This window comes from Canis lupus, chromosome 11, assembly GCF_011100685.1.
Source record: "Canis lupus familiaris isolate Mischka breed German Shepherd chromosome 11, alternate assembly UU_Cfam_GSD_1.0, whole genome shotgun sequence".
Taxonomy (NCBI): Eukaryota; Metazoa; Chordata; class Mammalia; order Carnivora; family Canidae; genus Canis; species Canis lupus.
The window spans coordinates 60,324,955-60,342,645 of NC_049232.1; the positions used below are offsets into that span (position 1 = coordinate 60,324,955).

Consider the following 17,691-nt stretch of genomic DNA (forward strand, 5'->3'; position numbering starts at 1 on the left):
CGGTCAGTTACTAATTTATAAACTACATCAATTGATTATTTGACTATCTTTTCCTAACAAATGCCAAGTGAATTATTGACTTACTTGGAACTGAAGGACACCTAGAGTCATCTAATTAACATAGAATTCAGGGCAGTCCACCTCCCTACCTTGTGATTAAATTTAGCTGATCTGGCCAGGCTGTTTTCTTTCTCTTTCATTGTATGATGCATTTCCTTTGTGAATTTCAGTGCAGGAATTAAGGGGGACAGTGATGAGATCTGAGTAGATAAATTTCTCTGCCTCTTCCAAACAGGCTCTGAAAATCCCCCTTCCTCATTTGACAGATATGGAAACTAAGATCCAGGGTTAGCTAGGTGGTTGCTTAAAACAAAACTGTTAGAGATGGATCTGAATCAAAGGCTTTTGACATCCAATTCCATATTATTCTTCATAAGCTGCAACAACTCTTTTTAAAGCACTATCTGGGGATCCCTGGATGGCGCAGCGGTTTGGCGCCTGCCTTTGGCCCAGGGCACGATCCTGGAGACCCGGGATCGAATCCCACATCCGGCTCCCGGTGAATGGAGCCTGCTTCTCCCTCTGCCTGTGTCTCTGCCTCTCTCTCTTTCTCTCTCTGTGACTATCATAAATAAATAAAAAAAATTTAAAAAAAAATAAAAAAAAATAAAGCACTATCTGTCAAAAAATAACTACTTGAGTTAATTATAGTAGATATGCACACAGGGCTTTTGCTGGGGCGGGGGTGGGGGGGCGTCATCTGGAATGAGATGGTCAGGTGTAAATATGATATTTACACCTGACCATGATATTACCCATTATGATATTTGATATTTGATATATGATATTTGATATTTATGATATTGATATGATACCCATTATTGATATTTATGATATTACCCATTACCCATTATGATATTTACACCTGATTTACCCATTTAAGATGGGTAATCTTACACAGAAGTCCATCTGTGAAATGAGTCAGCCTGGTGTGTGGGACCAGGAATGGGAGATAGTACAATGCTGAAAGCTCAAATGGACTAGAATTTCATCCACAGCACACTGTACACTGAGTCTGCAAGAAGAAACAAATTCCAGGGCTGGGTCAATGGTGAAAAAGAAGGAGTTGACTTGACCAGCTTGACGTCAGATTTTGGTTGAGTCTGGCAATGCAGGGTAAGCAGAGATACCTAAACTGTAAGACTGGGAAGAGCAGAAGATGTCTGCGTATTATTAACAAGGAGGAAAATAAAAAGATTAATTTGTTAACCAAACATACACTTTTGCATTTGAAGGTTTTTCCCCCCATGGATTCTGTTAATGAGTGAAGAATATTCAAATATATTCTTATAATTTTTCTCTACTTTATCAATAATACTGATTATGGGACTTCATCAGAAGATGTTGATAAGCTATTCACTTAGCCTGAGTAGCAAAATGCATGAAATGGCATTGCCTAAGGGCTTTATACAGAGAAAAAATTGAAAACATAGCCAGCTGCCAGATGGAAGATATGTTTGCAGAGCTCCGAAAACTGCTGCAGAGCAAACACTGCTGAACAATAGCAACTGGGGCCTGCCTTGGCACTTGTTATCTATTTGCAGTCATTCATAAAATTTTAATGTTTGGACATTAAACAGAGCACAGAAGAGATATTGCTCTGGTCTGCTAAGTGTTAGTGCTGGATTAAGACCTAAAGTCAGAATTATGAAAAACACCACACCACAAGCAGCTATAATGATTGAGGGGAATGTGACTGCTGCTGTTTGCTCATCTAGGATGATGGCACTTACTGATAAAAATACAAATTACTTCCTATAACTTATTTATGATCATCGTGGAATCATACAACAGCACCCTGCTATCCTGTTCTGCAATGATATATATAATCATTGGCCAGGTTTATGGAAGAAGTCTCAGAAATGATCTTTCCTCGGGGTATCAATATGTACGAACGAAGGACCGTTATTTGAGCTTAATTTGCCTAATTACAGCGGATTACTCTATGTTAGCAAGGGTAATTTCTCAAGTCAGTCTCTGCAGATGCTTTGTGTGATATGGGAGAGATAAAAAGAATGTTTCCAAAAGAAGACGTGTAGAAGAAGAGCGCAGAGCTTGGAGTCGGTCAAAGGAAAGGCATTTACCTCTCCAGACCTCATTATTTTGTTTCATCTATAAAAGCTGATAATACCTAGTTTACATGGTGTTGGAATAATTTAACAAAACACCATAAAGGAATGCTCTGATCACAGTCTGGTTTATAACAAGAGAATAATCACAACAAAGAATATTTGACTGCTACCAGATTCCTCTTTTGACCTAAAATTTTAAATACTGAGGAGGGAGTGAAGGTCTCTCCACCAGAAATTCCCTAAGAGGAGGTTGGCCTCTCTTTATCACTTGCCACCCTTGACTCCACATCCCCCCCACATACCTCAATATTAGTTATGACTCCTTTAACCCCATTCCAGGAATGATCTATGCTCACTTGCAAGCTAAATCCTAACCAGTATGAAAACTAACCAAAATATATTAATAGTTTTCTTCTTAGCAAGTGAAATTCAAAAATAGTTCACAGCTGCCATCCATGCCTGATGAATGAGTTTCTGGAGGTGTTCAAAACCCCAGGTGCCTGTGAGAGCATCATGCTGAAACTTCTTGACCTACACTAATGCTGTGCAATATCTCTGCTTGACTAACTACAGACTAAACTTTCTCTGCTGGGCTGGGAATACTAAGTCTCTGGCCTCAGCTTGTGGTCATTACTCATACTTCTTACCAGTGTCCCCTCTGTTGCTCTCAAATCTGTAATGTCACACAAAATATCTGCCCCATTTAAAATAGAATTTTTTGGAACAGATGTCTGCCTGGCTTGGATTTGAGTTTGGCCTGTGTCCCTGGGGTTTATGATCCTGGATTTACACCACCATTTACTTCTTCCTCATCTTGTGCTTGCACCCTATCTTGGTTGCCCTCTGAAATCCATATAAACTACTTCCAGTTCACATTCATTTAGTTATTGACTTTCTATTCTTGGAAGAGTTCCTAATATCAACAACTCAGCCCGGACCTAAAGTTTAAGACACTCTTGGTTGCTTTATAAAGGCTCATTTAGTTTAAAATTCATGCAATGGGAGAAGTTTAATTTGTGGCTTTTTGGTCTTATGAAGTTGTTAAACCAAGTTTGCTTAGATTAACAAACTGGTTTTCTACTGAAACTCATTTCTTCACCTCCATTCTATGCTCCATATTCAACAAATGAAACATTTTAAATAAAAAAAGAACCAGTTTTAAGAAGTTATTAGAATTCACTCCGGATTCTGTAAGGGGGAGTATTATACTCTACAATACAATGGCTTAGCAAGAATGAGAGAACATATTCTCAGCCAATGGAGAATGAATGTTTGACTGTCCTGTATCCAGAAAAATAAAAGACCCAGAAGTGGAATATTATGCTGTGTTGTAGAAAATTACAGAAAAGTCTAAACTGCTCATTAGAAAAATTTTATTTTCAAGGTTGTTTATATCTATTCATGCTATTTCTACTTCCTAACGAAACATGTTGGGCCATACACTATTGTATAAATTTAATTATTAGAAGCATCCAATTTATACATAATTAGGCAGTTTACACTTTCAGAGTTTAAGACATTTGAAAATGTTTTTTAAATATAACAAGCAGGGATGCCTGGATGGCTCAGTGGTTGGGTGTCTGCCTTTGGCTCAGAATGTGATCCCAGAGTTCCAGGATTGAGTCCCACATCAGGCTCCCTGCATGGAGCCTGCTTCTGCCTCCGCCTATGTCTCTGCCTCTTTCTGTGTGTATCTCTCATGAATAAATAAATAAAATCTTTAAATAAATAAATAAATAAATAAAACAAGCAATAATTTTTAAAATATTTCTATTATAGGGAAATGTATAAAAGATCTAGAAAGAGGTAAATACCTCTATTTACTAAAAAGATCATGAATAAATTTCAGTAGTGTGGATCTAAATACAAAATGTTTAATAAACAAAAACTAAAAAACCCACAGAAGTTGGCTAGGAAAAATCATAAAGAATGAATCTCAATTAATTGTAGGATAAATCAATAAATATTATGTAAAATTCATTATGTGTCAGATTTTAGGAGTCCCAACCTACTCAAGTCCTGAGCATTAGTCACCCATTTTGGGTGGGAGGAGCCATCTCTGGAAAGAAGGAGAGTTCCTTGTCTGCAGAATGAATGAAGTGTTCATTCATGTCCTGGCATCATCCCCTATGCCTGATTATACTCATTGTCTTTCTTCTCCTTGTCCATGTTTGTAGCTTAAATCATGCTGACAGAAAACAACAAAGAGACACAACCTATTTTCCATGATGAAAACAAGGAGGGAAAAGATAGTCATATCTTTTTTTTGTTTTTCTTCATTATTCTTTGCTGTCAGATACTTCCCATGGTGTCCCCTCCCCATTATTTCCTTTTGTCTTCTTCATTTTCCTCTCCATCCCCCTACTCTTCCTTTTCTTGATCCTTTCTTTTCTGTGATCTTCATCATTACCCCTTTTCTCTTTTTCCATGTCTTTTCTTCTTTTCCTGAAAGACTTCAAAAGTACATATCAATCATTAAACAAGGTTGAAGTCGGTACTCAGCTTCTGAGGACTTGCAAATCAAGATATCAAAAGCTCACCACTAGAAATATTTTAAAGCCTTTATGAATAAATAGTGCAGCACCCTAACAAAGACCACCAGAGAAGCCTGTTAACCCAACAAAACTGAGTCTACTAAACTTACCAAAGCAGAGGACATCATCATCTTGATAATTTTAAATATGTCTCAAAAGGGAAAAGTTTTGGAAAGTCTTGAATTTTGGAGTCTGGGGTAAAGTGGCTTAAGGCAGGTCTTTTAAGATAGTAAATGAACTGGGAAAACATTTATGATGTATCCTTTAGTATTTAGATGGTAAATGAACTAGGAAACATTTATGATGTATCCTTTAGTATTGCTGTACCATCGGGCCAAGAATCTTAAAGCAAGCCTTGATAATCAACCTGTTGTTCTGATTAGCAAACTGTGTCTAGGTGATGAACTTTTGTCCACATCATTCACCTAGATAGTTTGGTTTATAAAAATTTCTTCAAGCAAAAAAAAAAAAAAAAAAAAAAAAGAATTATTTACTGGGTGTCAGGTTTATTTCCTTCGTTAAAAAATTCTTGAGAAAAGAATTGAATCATATTGACATGAGTGGTCTCAGTTCTTAGTCCCTTATAATTTAATTATGGTTAAATTCTCTGGGAGCAGTGGTCTTAGTTTTTACAGAAGGAATGGTCTCAGTTCAACATAGAGAAAAGTATCAAATAAAGTCTCTCACAATATACTCTGGAAAGAAGGTAAAATACATGCTGGACAATTCTCCATCAGGGAAAGTACTGTACCCTGTGGGTATTTGGAGATATGTCCAGGGAGTATTATTTGCATTTAGAGGCTAGTGTCAAGGAATGCTAAATGAATAATGATATGTAAAGCATCTCATACAACAGAATTGTCATAGCTGAAATGCCAATAGAGCCCCTCTTAGAAAACAATGACTGGCTGATAGTAACTTTAGGTAGAGTTCCTCTTGTTTAAAAGCCACACTAGAAGTATACAGATTAGCAGCTCATCAGTTTATAGTAGTCCTCTCCATTAACATGTCAGAAAATTCTCTTGTTTTCAACATTCCAAAAAACCCATGAAGAACTAGGAAGTAGATTAAATAAAGTTGGAAGGGATATCTACTATCCTAGGAAACAATCAAGATTCAATTCTTTTCTCAAAAAGAATAAAAGAAATGGGAAATTCAACAGTAACAAAATTTAGTATTCATCCATCAAAGTAAAATCAAGTTGGCTTCCAGAAGACCATACGTAGCAGTAGTTTAAGCAAGGAAATTAAAGATTCAGCAGATCACAAAATTAATATGAACCTACAAATTTAGTGAAAATTGGATTAAATTATTGGAAGAACACTAGAGTGCCAATTTCAAAGCACAGTAGGAGAAGCATATTAGATTATATACATCGCATTTTATGAGAGACATTAGCAAAACAAAATGGAGCCAGGAGAAAATAACCAAGATGATGAAGAGAGTAGAGAGACCTTGGCATATCCATACTGTATGAGAAATTAAGTAATAGGGGCTTATAGCCTGGAGATAGGAGTCTCGATATTCAACATGTGGTTCGCTGACCAACAGGATTGGCTCACCTGAGAACTCATTAGAAATGCAGAAACTCAGATCTCATCCCAGATTCATTAAGTGAGAATCTGCATTTTTACAAGGTGCCAGGTAATTCTTACACGTACATTCATGTCTAATAAGTGGTTGGAGGACTGTTTCTTGATCTTACCTGAAAGTAATAATCATCTGATGTGTGTGATGGAAATGCTGATTCCCTAGACCCAAACTCAGACTTTTGGGTTCAGAATTTCCTGGGGAAAAGACTAGGTGATCTGTAGGTTTAGCAAGTGCCATGTGATCTTAATCAGGCAAATTTGGGAAACTGTTCCAATTCCCAGAACTAGATGTAGAAAGACTGTTAAGATCAGCTAGATTTTGACTATAATTTCCAAAACTTTGTTCTATCAGAAGAATATGCTGCTTTGGGAGGTAATGAGCCCTGGTCACAGAGCTATTATAAGTAGAGGCTCACCATCTCTCAGAAATGACAAGGAAGGGAAGTTTGTTCTCTGTAGGAGGTAGAACTAGATGATTCTATGTTTCCTTCCAAATATAAAATGTAGAGTCTTCTAAATCCAGCTGTGATTTCTCAAACCAATTTGTAGAGATACTTGATAATAAAAGCCAGAGGCAAATCCAAGAATAAAAAATTTTGACCCCTGTTTCAGTGGGCCCATTCCCACTGCTGCCTTTCATTAGAATTTGCTGGTAATTCATCTAAACTGTGATCCCAGTGGCACCAGGAACTGAAAATAGATCCACAGGTTCCAGGAAGTAATTAACGGTTTTTCTACTGAGCTCAGCTTGAATTAACTTCGAGGAGTCTTGCAGCTGCCTAGATTTTTCACACCAAGTCATGTCATGGTGCATAATTTGATGCTGTAATTTATTCACAGTTAATTCTTATTAAATGAAGCCCAGTGGCAGTTTTACCGTAATAAGGAAAGAAAGTACTCCTTGTTTTATTGCCAGAAAACTGTTCACTGAGGTGAAAAATCAAGACTCACCTATGATCTGTTAATATACAGGTAATTGTTATGTGGTGCTCTCCAATTGAGCAGCTACACGAGTTCTCAAATGGAACTGCGATGAAGTTCCACCTCTATTTCTCTTTTATGACTCTGGTTATTTGAAGATTACATTCAATTAGAGTTTTGCCCTTCTGTTTCAAACTCTAGCACCAAGTTACACCACTCACTCAGGATTTTGCAGCAGTTATTGTAACAAAATCAGACAGCCATCATTTCATTCAGGCATGCTCACTCGCTCTCTCTTATGTATTAAAGTGTTGTGGAGGAAAAAAAAATAGTTGCTCTGAGCAAGAAGGGAGAGCGGAGCAAAGGGGAGAGGCTCTGACAGGTGTGAAAATTGGCTTTGTCAGTCTAAGGTGTGGACCTTAAATGCATAATCCGTACCCCATGCCAGTATGCATCACTTGTGTGAGTAAGATTGGTGTTAGGGGTGTTGCCATGACTGGATAGAAGTAGAAAGAGGGGAAAGGAAATGTATGAGATTTTGTGATGTTCAAATAAAGTCATTTGCTGGTAACTTTGTTTTTTTTTTTTTTAAAGAAACAATATTTTCCTCAAGTTTGAATCTAAAAAATAACACTTGATCCTGCTCAGTGAGTGGCATTATTGCCCATCAACCATTTCATGCTAGAAATAATAATGCTCCCCAGTCATGCTCAGTTCTCCCTCCCAGCCCCACATTCAATTTGTTCACCAAGTCCTGTTCATTTTATCTATTAAAATGCTCTTGAAAATAACACATGTTCACCAAACTCATAAGTTAATAATTCATCCATGCATTTACCATGTATTGGTAACATGGTAACAATTATGTGTTGGACAGTCTCACAGAAAAGATTTAAAAAGTGCACTAACCAAGGTCCCTACTAATAAGCTAGGCCCTAAATGATAGAATGAGCCTCTATCTTCTCTCCCTCACATAAATCTCTTTCTCCAACCAGTACATTTGTATGAAGGTATCTCTGTGGCAGGTCTGACTCCACTAAAATCTAAATGACTCCTAACTGGGTGTAATCATGAAAGTCACCTGAATTCTTTGGAAAGAAAGAAAAACAGACAAGGAAGGAAGGAAAGAAGGAAGGAAGGAAGGAAGGAAGGAAGGAAGGAAGGAAGGAAGGAAGGAAGGACAGAAGACAGGAGGGAATGGGGGAAGGAGAAAAAGGAAGGGAGGGTGGGGGACAAGGACATCTCCTTTGTTGGTTATCACTGGAGCCAAGTCAGCAAAAGTTGACTAGTAAAAAACTAGGCTGCCTGGAATTCTTATCTAGGGGAATTTAGAAAACACTAGACTAAAGGCTTCAGCCAAAATACATAGCTTGATGCTCAAAATTCTCCATAATCTGCTCAGACCCGCCATATACATAATACTTCACATTCTCTAAGGTACTCTAGCCTCCAGTCCATTGATTCACAATCATGTTTTCAAACCAAAATAACTGTGAAGCTTTGTAAATAACTCACACAAGTAGGTCTCATCCCTATAACTCTGGTACACAGGATCCTCCAGACCTAGAGTGTGGCCCATAAACAGCACGACAAGGGATTCTGATTCACAGCCAAGTTTGAAACCTGTTGCCTTTTCACAAACAGCCACTCCTTTTTCTCTCACCACCATCCTGTCTCCCTCTGGCTGGGATCATCTACTTTTTTTCCCTTTGTGAACCCAAGAAGCCAATTTTCAGAACTCCCTTTAATTGTCACCTCCTGTCTAAAGACTTATTTGCCTCACCTCCACCAACGAGTTTCCCTTTTTTGAGTTTTCATAATACTTTGCTCACAGTGCTAGCCTCTTAGTACATTGTCTCATATCTGTTTGAATAAAATCGCCTCTTTTGTTGAATTGAGTCTTCTTACCTGAGACAGTGATATTTTTGTCCCTATATGCCTTATATCCTAGGAATGCATCTAAAAGAAAAGTAGGAAAATAGGATGGAAGAAAGGGGAGGTTATTGAGAAGGTGCACAATGGGAGGCATTTGGGTGCTATTACTCTTATTCTTCAATTTCTTCACCAGAGTAGTGATTACACTGATGTGTTCATTTTATAGTAATTCATTGAACCATACACTTTTGTGTTTATCTGTTTATATATGTTTTGCCTCAGTATTTAGTTTAAAAGAGAGAAAAAGAGACGGAATGAAAGTGTCCACATTAGTGAAGATGAACCCAAAGTCCAAACTCAGAAAGGAGACTACCTGGCTACTTGTTTCTCTTCCACATTATCTTTGCCCTGAGCCATTTTCTTTAAAGAAGTCTCTGCCAATTGGGTGTAATCATGTATGCCTACTGGTTGTGTCTTTTATCAAATGGGAATCATGGAATTTATGGTATTGTTCTTGACAATCTGGTGTATCTTTTAAAATAGGGAGAATCAGGGGATCCCTGGATGGCTCAGTGGTTTTGCGCCTGCCTTTGGCCCAAGAGTCCCGGGACTGAGTCCCATATCAGGCCACCGGCATGGAGCCTGCTTCTCCCTCTGCCTGTGTCTCTGCCTCTCTCTCTCTCTAGGTCTATCATAAATAAATAAATAAATCTTAAAAAAAAATAAAATAGGGAGAATCAGATTACTATTAAATGATTTGAAAATCAAAAATTCTGATTCTAATCAAATTCTGAGTCAAAAATTCTGATTCCCAGCCTTTTATGCCTTGACAATTTAGTAGTTGTGATCCTCAAACACATTAGTCTTTGTTTTTTTTTTTAAGATTTTATTTATTTGAGAGAGAGAGAGCAACATTTCAGCAGGGTGAGGGGCAGAGGGAGAAGGAGAAGCAGCTCCCCGCTGAGCATGGAGACCAATGTGGGACTCAATCCCAGGACCCCAAGATCATGACCTGAGCCAAAGGCAGCCACTTAACTATAAGCCACCCAGGTGCCTCATTATTCTCTGTTTTTGAGACACAGCTTCCCATTTAATAAAATTGATTTTTCATTTTTCGTTCTAGTACATTTTATTAAATGTACTAGATACTAGACTCTACTACTATATATGCTAGAGTTGGGGCTCAACACTAGAAACTAGACAAGTTTACTGCCCTTAAAATGCTGACAGACTATTGGGGAGAGGTATGATTATAATATAGGGTAAGAAGTACCATAAAAGCCCTTTGTGGAATGTGCATGTGTATCAGGAAAGATGAATACCTCCTGTCCAATCTACCACATATCGGTGTCCTGTTGTGAGCTTCTAATGATACGGACATTTTCATCCCACTTGGATGGGAGAAGAGAAAGAGGGACAGATTATAGAATGAAAAGCAGACTATTAAAGATAAAGCCTTGGGTGAGATTGACAGTTCCACTTCTAAAGTTGACTCTTGGGACACCTGGGTGGCTCAGGGATTGAGCTTCTGCCTTTGGCTTAGGGCATGATGCTGGAGTCCCAGGATCAAGTACCACACAGGGCTCCCTGCGTGAAGCCTATTTCTCCTCTCTCTGCCTGCGTCTTTGTCTCTCTCTCTCTCTGTGCCTCTCATGAATAAAATATTTTAAATAAAATATTTTAAAAAAAATTAAAGTTGACTCTTGGCTAATTCTTGACTGGTGGTTGCCTATTATAGTTACTTCAACTAATACTTACTGAATCCCAATCATGTGCAGGGTATTTGGTTAAAGCCTAAAAATAAAGCAGAAAAAAAAAAAAAAAAAGATAGAGTTCATCTCTCTGCCTTTGGAAGTTCACAGGAGGAACAGACAACCAGAAAATGAAAACGACGCCATAAGTAGTATAACAAGGAAGTAGAGTTTATGTTCGTACATTCATGTCTGAGAGAAGCTGACCTGAATTTGGGAAGTTGGGTAAACCTTTCCAGGAATGAAGGGTAAAGAATTAACCAAGAAAGGAGAAGAATGTGAAGTTATGGGTTTAGTGATTCATCCGGTGGGAACAACTCAGACAAGGATCCAAAGGAAAGAATTTGACAAGTTCAGGCAACTGAGAGAAGTGCAGAACGTCCATGAGGAAATAAATGGTAACTTCTGAGGCTGCAGAGGCAGGTGCAAACCAATTCGTATAGGCCCTCCCAAATTTGGGAAACCAGGTTCCAGAGTTTTGACTTACATTCTGGAGGTCAACAGAGATATCAGAACCCCTTGTAAGCATTTGAAGTAGCAGAGTGATCTTCTATGAGTTATATCTAAGGAAAAAAAATCCCTTAAATTTCAGTTTGAGAAATTCCCTGTGGTGAGGGCCAGATTGGGGTAGGAAAGTAAACCAGCTTCTACTCCCACTTAGTATGTGGTGTGCTGGACCATAAGTGAAGGTGCAGGATAAGCATGGTACACTTTCAAGAAGTTTATATTTTACTTAGAATTGGGGCTAAAGTTTGTATTCCATATTTTTAGGATGTTCCACGACATACCTGTCACATATACAGAGTCAGCAGCACCTTACTGCTGTCAGGGGCCAGCCTCATGTTTTCATCATGAAAACTCACAGAGTAGAACATTTTATTTGCAGCAACAGATTAGGAAACTTGGAACTTTTGTCTAGTCCCTGTGGCTTCCCAAAGAAACAAAGTAACTAAGATGACAGCGCTTCTCTGCCACAGTTTGTGACTCAGTACTAAGCAGCAGTCATCAATATAAAAGCCATGAGATGTACTTAGATGTTTATTTAAAGTATGGGCTTTATTATTGGGGAGATGCAAATTAGTCTAAATGTCAGTATCTGTTGTGTGAAAAAAGAAACTGAACAATTACCACATGAAACTCTCTTTCAGCAACATTTAAAAGCCAATCATGCAAATTTTGAAGGCAAATCATCAGAAGTTTTGGAGCTAAAAAGAGAAATGTCTTGACTAGGAGCAAAACAATAAAAAGAACAATCAAACAAGCAAATGAAAAATTGTCTGACACTGTCTTCAAGATCACTTTCAAAAATCATCTTGGAAAGAAATCTCATATTTAGAAGTACATTTAGAAAACTGCTATACTGCAAATAAGGCCAAATCTGTTTGAATCAAAAAGGGGTAACCAAATACTTCCCATAGAGATCTCACCAACCAACATATTTTAATGTATTCTAGACATAAGAACAACTCGTTAGGAGACCGATGTTAACCTGCTATTCTTTTTTTTTTTTTTTTTTTTTTTAATTTTATTTATTTATGATAGTCACATAGAGAGAGAGAGAGAGAGGCAGAGACATAGGCAGAGGGAGAAGCAGGCTCCATGCACCGGGAGCCTGACGTGGGATTCGATCCGGGGTCTCCAGGATCGCACCCTGGGCCAAAGGCAGGCGCCAAACCGCTGCGCCACCCAGGGATCCCGAACCTGCTATTCTTTTTAACAACTGCTTGAAAACAATATTATAATTTGGAAAATATTTGTAATTATTATTATTTCCCATAATTGGAGTACGTTTTCTAGTAAAAATGAGTTTTGAATTATGTGTAGAGATTTCCTGGGTGAATATATTTTTTGTGACTTTTCTGTGAGCTGGGAGTTGTCCCAGGATACTTGATGTCATCAACATGGTCTGAAAACTAGCCTTGTAGTCGTCCACTTCTTATCATAAGCATCTTAAAGACATCTGGACATTAAGTGAATAAAACACAAAACCCCCACAGATTTAAATAATTTAACAATCGTAACATAAGCCTAACTAATTCTGTTTCTTTCTCATGTACCTGTTCCCTTAGGAACCATACCAACAATTAGTGCTTCGATAGCAGCAAGCAACACAGAGCAGACACTGCACTGGAGAGGTAAGCTACACCCAGCATGGGGAGTCCGTTATTACAGGAAGACTTAATTCTGAAGGGAGCTAATGAGGGAAGGCTGAAAAGTGACAATAATTTATGTGCATGCCTTAAAAGGTATTAAGTGATTTGGATTCTAAACGTGTCCAGATCCCAATTCCAGTGCATGGGTGGGAAGTTCTCCCCACCTCCCAAACAATTCTCTGGACACCCATGGGGTGTCCTACAATTCTACTCAATTCTGATCCCATCTACCCAGAGGTCATGTCAGATTCCACAGTTTAAGGGGTCACTCCTATAAGACTCACCTACCTCTCTACTTCAGATGACAGTTGCCAGTCCAAATTGTTACCTATACTTCAGACCAACTGGCTAAAAATCAGAGGTTCCCAAGACCTCTTCCTTTGGCTCAATTGATTTGGCAGAATGGCTGACAGAGCTCAGAAAATCTGTTTACTGGAAGCAGGAAATCTGTTTACTGGAAGCCAGAAACTTCCATGCTATCTCTGAGGGAGCCCCTGTACCCACACCTCCACCTGTCCACCAACCTGGAAGCTCTCTAAAACCCTGTCATTTGGGGGTTCTATGAAGGATTCGTTATAAAGGCATGATTGAGTAAATCATTACTCAATCACTTCTCTCTCTTCCCTGGAGGAGACTGGGAATGGATGTGGGGGTCAGGTACCTGAAGGGTCAGATTCTCTAATCTTGTAGTTGGTTCCCCTGACAACGAGCATCCTTATGCAGAAGTCACGGAAGGGCTTTCCAAAATTCATTTTTTTAACATAATAAAAGACACTTTTATTACTCTTATCACAGGAAATCCCAATGGCTATATGAGCCAGGACTTAGGACAGAACACATATTATGAGAAATATATGTGGTCATCTGGGTGTTTTGTTTTGTTTAGGTGCTGTGCTTTAACCTATATAATGTTTAGAAATATTTAAGGAGTTTTAAAGTAAGAAAGTGAAGAAGCTCAGCTTTGACAGGTCTCAGAGGACTTGCACATGTTATGGAGTTAGGTAGGCACCTATTTTGGAACACTAGGGATGTGGTATTTCTATCAGTTTCTTTTATTTTCAGTATAAGCCTATTTTCCTCTTTTAAGCTGCTGTGCCAGGGGACTCTCAAGCAATTGAACTTTGCAGGCCCCAGTGACTTTTTGGCCATCTGCCACATAGCCCCTTTCTTAACTATAAAGCAATACCACAAAATTGAAACTAGAAGAACATGGTACCTCAGGGTTTGGGCAATTCCATTTCAAGAAATAATTTATGTAATTAACAACCCAGAAAGAAATAAGACTGTGAGATATTGTACAGATATATATATATATATATATATATATATATATATATATATATTTTAAAACACACAAAAAAAACCTTATTTCTAGATTTCTGTTACAAGCTAGGAAAGCCTGAGTATCAGTGCCTCAACAGAGAAAAGAAAAGTTGTAAGTTAACTTCCCTGCTGACAATTTTTTTAATCCTCCCTTTCCTAAAGCAGAAGTTAAGTGTTTCCTGCTCATATGTAATACCTGATTATCATATACTGAGTGTAGTTTTTGACAAATTCATTTGACTAATATTTATTTCTGGAGTTCTGAATCTTCTCTCATTACCTTATTACTATTTTTTTTAACGAGCCATTTAGTTCATTTAGCACTCGGCAAAGGTAAAGTTTCCTCTCCTAGTTTAAGCCAAAAATTCTCAAAAATAGTTGGATGAGGAGTTATTTTTTAAAAATATCTGTAAGTAAGGGTGTCAGGGCCAACAGTAACAATCTATAAATGCTATTTTTAGTGAATATGTCTGTTTATGCCACAAGACTATAAATTACTTGAAGACGTATATATATATGTATGTATATTTTATTTTCCTAGCAGAAGTCTCACACAGAGTGGCTATGCCAATAAACTTTGATGAATGAATAAATGAAATGGAAAAATTAATAAAGGAAATATCTAAAATATTACTGATTTAATGGTATATTTAAGAAAGTTCTTAGATATACAAATTAGTTATTATAAGGCACTTTACGAGGAATACCAAGGACACTGTTTTGTCCCGGTGGTTACATCAAATTTTGTCTTCTATGAAATCATCCCAAAAAGTAAATTGTGAATGTTATTTCTAAATGACTCAGAAAATGAAAACCCCAAAGATATTACTGGGGAAGGGTGGGGGTGGGAAGAGACATTTCATGGAAATAAGGAATAAACAAACAAAGCCCCTAATTATGACTCAAGAAAATATATTGGTAGTACAGTGTTGAAACAAATTGTCAATTCTGTCTTGACTTCTTTTTTTTTTTTGTCTTGACTTCTTTTTTTTTTTTAATTTTTTTTTTAATTTATTTATGATAGTCACAGAGAGAGAGAGAGAGAGAGAGAGGCAGAGACACAGGCAGAGGGAGAAGCAGGCTCCATGCACCGGGAGCCTGACGTGGGATTTGATCCCGGGTCTCCAGGATCGCGCCCTCGGCCAAAGGCAGGCGCCAAACCGCTGCGCCACCCAGGGATCCCTTTGTCTTGACTTCTGATGTTAAGGACTTTTATATTTCTGTATACATAGTTCCTTGTATATATAAGGCATTTCTTTCTCTATCAGGCACATTTTGGAGTTTTTTTGAGAAATTTTCAAATGCAGTCAAATTGTCACAGTTTTGCTGTCAAAATAATAATAATAATAATAATGAGAGTGAGAAACTCTGCTCTCAGATTGCCCTGAGCTTCCATTTCTGATATCGTTCTGCATCACAACTTCCTTCTTCCTTGTCGAGATCTCTTCTGCTGGAACCTGGGCTCTTTGTGTCCAGAAACCATGTGTAGTTGTTGTATTACCAGCAACCAGCTCAGTGCCTCACTCATAAATGGTAAAGTTAGTAGATTCCTAAGGGGTAAAGTTAGTAGATTCCTATATAATGAGTAAGTGAAAGAATGAATGAGCAAAAACCTGCCTCTGGAATATCTGTAGAAACCAATTTCAGGTTTATGCACTGGCAGATGAAGAAGACGGTCAGAATTAATCAGAAATAAAAACTATATTTTCTACAGCCAGAATTTAAAAAATTTGTCATGTTTCACATGGACCTGAGCTTTACTGCCTCACTTCCCCTGCTGTTTGGATTTCAACATGGTGAAGGAAAATCGAACATTTGCAGGATGCATTATAAGGAGACCAGATCTGTGCAATAATAAAACCACAAAATCAAAAATGAAAATTTAGGCTCCCTTATCTGGAATTATGATACAAGTAAACATTGGGTGGATTCTACAGTTTTTTTAAATAGGAAAAAAAATAACCAAAACAAGTTTTATCTTATAATGTTATTATTGCACTTTTCAGTTAATGAATCGTCTTTAAAAATTAAAATTGGCAAGCATATGTTTGGTGTATATATAGTTTCTACATACATGTGCTAGATTCTTATAACATCATACATTCAATAAAAATTATTAGTAGATAGATATTATTTGAACTTCATAAAACCTTTAGAGGCAGCTACGTTTTAGATATTGTTGTATTTACTGGTCGGGAAAATGAGTGTCAGATAAGTGAAATTACTTGCTCACCCAACAGAGCCAAGATTCAAGCATGGATCCCTGACTGTAGTCATGTGTAATGTGCCAGCCTGCGTGGCCTTCGGTTCCCAGAGACCTTATGAAAGGTATGTGGGAGGGGAACAGCATTCCAGTCTGGCTTTCACCTGGACCACTTTCCCGTGTGCTTGCTTGGCCTGCCCTGTGACCATGGCTTCCCAGTCATGTGCATCATTAGGGCCCCGGTTCTTCCATTCTTCACCTACCCATTTACCTGCTCTTGTCACCCCCTCCCCCAGCCTCAAACCCAGTTCTGAACTGATATTAATCCTCTTGCTTCCAACTCCGAAAAGTCATCAGACTTTCTCTGGAGATGCTGGCATCCCAGACTGTCATTAGGACCAGGTTTAGCATATTCAAGATCAGTCTGGGGTCTAAGATGCATGCTAAGTGCCATATAACCCTGGCACTGAACCTAGCTGTCAGCCCTCTCAGCTTCGGCACCAAAGAGGGAAACAAGGATCCCAGTGGCATCTGTGCTTAGACCTCCTGAGAGTCCCAGGAGGGGGTGCGACCTACTCAGGCTTTCCTCTGCAGAAACAGAAGCATGGGCTTCCGGATGTGGGTCAATATCCATGAGAGAAACAACCCATGTAGGTGCTCTTCTCCTATAACCTGGAAACCATGACAGTCCCATCTGCTACAATACTAAAAAGCAAGGGAGTTGCAGTGTTTCTCAAGGGGGTAGAACCATCGCATAATACAACAGCTGCATTTGACCCAGGGCTGGTCCCCCAGGGTTTTACCCCTGCTACTTAATCAGCACCTTAAGTTGTCTTACTTCCCTCCCTGCCAACCTCCCAACCTCCTCCCAATACTCTGGACATCAGCCCAGAAAGGCTCTTTCTATCCTTGTACTAAGAACCAGAGGCACCTGCTTCGTAGCCAGACCGCAGGAGCTTCAGGCAGCAGTGCACTTACAAGTCATAAAACTTTATTATTTTTTATTTTTTAATTGTCTCGCTTTGTCTTTAAAGAACCGGTAGTGAATTTTCAATTCACAAATTAAAATTCTCGAGATTTCACAGATGAGGAAAATGAGCTTCAAGGAAATTGGAAGAAATGTAAAACTAGTTTAAGTCAGAGCCCACATGTAAATGTAGGCAGTCTGATTTCAGCTCTGGGGTAGGGGAAGGGGGCAGTAGGAGGT

General features: G+C 38.4%; 1 long non-coding RNA gene across 1 annotated transcript in view; it reads left to right on the forward strand.

The window, feature by feature from the left end:
- The window catches only part of LOC119874048, a 34,144-nt gene extending 17,534 nt beyond the window's left edge, over nt 1-16,610 (forward strand). The window contains exons 3-4 of the long non-coding RNA XR_005366432.1: nt 12,875-12,940; nt 16,522-16,610. This is a non-coding gene — a long non-coding RNA (uncharacterized LOC119874048). The remainder of the gene's footprint in view (nt 1-12,874; nt 12,941-16,521) is intronic.
- The last annotated feature ends 1,081 nt before the right edge of the window (nt 16,611-17,691 follow it).